Raw genomic sequence first — 2,874 nt, forward strand, 5'->3', positions numbered from 1 at the left:
TTTGATGATTTAACATTACTTCTAGTTGATTTTGAATCATGCTGACGTTGTCTGAGAACCTGATATCGCTATTGATTGTTCTTGAACCTTGTTGATGTTATTTGATGATTTAACATTACTTCTAGTTGATTTTGAATCATGCTGACGTTGTCTGAGAACCTGATATCGCTATTGATTGTTCTTGAACCTTGTTGATGTTATTTGATGATTTAACATTACTTCTAGTTGATTTTGAATCATGCTGACGTTGTCATTTTTAATACACGAAATACAAGGTAATGAGGACCTAGGTAGGTTATATATAAGTTGTATGACATGAAACATAAGGTAATGAGGACCTAGGTAGGTTATATTTAAGTTGCATGACATGAAACATAAGGTAATGAGGAACTAGGTTGGTAATATATAAGTTGTATGACATGAAACATAAGGTAATGAGGACCTAGGTAGGTTATATATAACTTGCATGACATGAAACATAAGGTAATATGACCTTGGTTGGTTTCACAATGGTAATATTAAAGAAAAGGACACACTCCGTGTGACCACTGACGTGTGAGACAAACACGTAGACAGGACAAACAAGATCAACATGTATAATCAAAACAGAGGAATTTATCACACAATTTTTGGATGATTCACTCTACAATGTAAAACATAAAGTTCATTCCAACACCGATTCGTTTATATATATTGGAAGCTACTTTTATTGTTATAGACAATTTATGTTATTAATATAACAGAAATGTTTTATATATTAGATGTTTTATATAATCGTTATTGAATAATATAATATTTCAGATAACATCTAAAGTCAGTGAACTTGATATAGATAAAATCATTTGATAGAAAATTATATTTTATCCTTTAGGTAAATAGATACAAACTTGGTAGACAATAAATCAATAAAACAAATATATATCTACACATATTATTGTATCTATATATATATATATCAGAATGATAGCTTGTTAATCAAACATTTTCTGTAAATAATGTACACATTTTCAAGGATATCAATATCCACAAGAATAAATCGTTAACTAATACAGAGCTCTTGTGGCGAACTTTACAACTAGGGTTTGGTGAAATTCTTAGAATTTACTGCTTTATTGTAGATGAAAATGTAATGTAGCATTGAAAGGGATTTGAAACGACTTGACAGTGTTTTATTGAAACGATTTTATTCATAAAGCCGAAATTAGTTTAAAAGAAGATTAGCAAATATATTACATTTTCATTCTTATATGTATTTTTGTATTTTTTATATAAAGCAAAGTCACACTAGGCTATCTGCGGTGTCCTTCTCTGGGATCAAGCCCCGATTTTAGCATTGTTACTCTGTAGATCTGCCGCGGTCTCATCGGGGAGTATTTGTTGTTTGTTTGTTACTAAGAGCAAAGATATACAATGGGCTATCTATGTTGTTCCCACCACGAGTATCAAAACCCGGATTTTAACGTTATAAGCCTTCAGATTTATCGTTGAGTCATTGGGAGGTTATCGATTTTATAAACAACAGAAACTTTTTTGGTGTATCCAATTTTCAGTTAAATTGTTAACAAATCCTGAAAGAAATTTTCATTGAAAGCAACGTATAGGGAATAGGCCTAGAGGAAGTGACCACAGATAACATCAAATCTCACTATTGACCGGAAACGGACAAAACCACTAAGACTATAATAACGTAGGTAATGTATACTGTGTACTTTACACGGAACTGTGGGCCTTGTCCCCAGGTAGACGAGAAAAATAGGCAGGACGAGATCCTAAAACCTATCTATATTTGGTCTCTGACATACGTAGATAATGTATACTGTGTACTTTACACGGAACTGTGGGCCTTGTCCCCAGGTAGACGAGAAAAAATAGGCAGGACGAGATCCTAAAACCTCTCTATATTTGGTCTCTGACATAATTAGTTGGTTTTACTTTTGACGACTATGATAATAAAAAACTATTTGATGTCACAAGACAGAGACGAATTGGTGACGTTTAATAAAAATGATGTTACCTTTTTCATGCTCGTTTACAAAAATACAAAATAAATAAAACGTAAACAACAACTGGGAGTTCATACCTTTCCGAAAACTCGTCTCTGTGTGGATAGTTCTGAACGCTGTCTTCATCTATCAAAAATTTCATTTTCTGGTAAAAAGATGCAGTAACAGCCGGCGGCTGTTTTCTGAGGAGAATATCTAGAGGGTCGGGAGATGACATACACAGTACGTTGTCCTTACACACCTCGTGTCTACAGCACTCGCTATCGGCACAGTCAGTCAAACCGTCTGTAGAAATATGAAAAACATACAAATCTCAATAATAACATCATTCTGCTATTATTCAGAAGTTCAAATATTTATAGAAGCAAATGGAAACATTATCTGCATCAGTAGTATTTTGTAAGATCCTCAGATATCTAACCTATCCAGGTCTTCATTATCTCGTCTTTTATGTAATACAAATTATAAATAACCTATCCATGTTCTCATTGTCTCGTATTACATGTGATACAAATTATATATATAACCTATCCAGGTCTTCATTATCTCGTCTTTTATGTAATACAAATTATAAATAACCTATCCATGTTCTCATTGTCTCGTGTTCAATGTGATACAAAGTATGTATAAACTATCCATGTCCTGTACTTTCATGTATATTTATATACTACCCCCACTCCTGTACTTTCATGTACATTTATAGACAACACCCACTCCTGTACTTTCATGTACATTTATAGACTACACCCACTCCTGTACTTTCATGTACATTTATAGACTACACCCACTCCTGTACTTTCATGTACATTTATAGACTACACCCACTCCTGTACTATCATGTACATTTATAGACTACACCCACTCCTGTACT

General features: G+C 33.2%; 1 long non-coding RNA gene across 1 annotated transcript in view; it reads right to left on the minus strand.

Moving 5' to 3' along the window:
- Positions 1–2,874, minus strand: part of LOC111083961 — an 11,801-nt gene that overhangs the window by 6,273 nt on the left and 2,654 nt on the right. Inside the window, exon 2 of the long non-coding RNA XR_002609325.1 lies at positions 2,081–2,288. This is a non-coding gene — a long non-coding RNA (uncharacterized LOC111083961). The remainder of the gene's footprint in view (positions 1–2,080; positions 2,289–2,874) is intronic.

Source organism: Limulus polyphemus, unplaced genomic scaffold (genome assembly GCF_000517525.1).
Source record: "Limulus polyphemus unplaced genomic scaffold, Limulus_polyphemus-2.1.2 Scaffold12432, whole genome shotgun sequence".
In the NCBI taxonomy this organism is placed as follows: domain Eukaryota; kingdom Metazoa; phylum Arthropoda; class Merostomata; order Xiphosura; family Limulidae; genus Limulus; species Limulus polyphemus.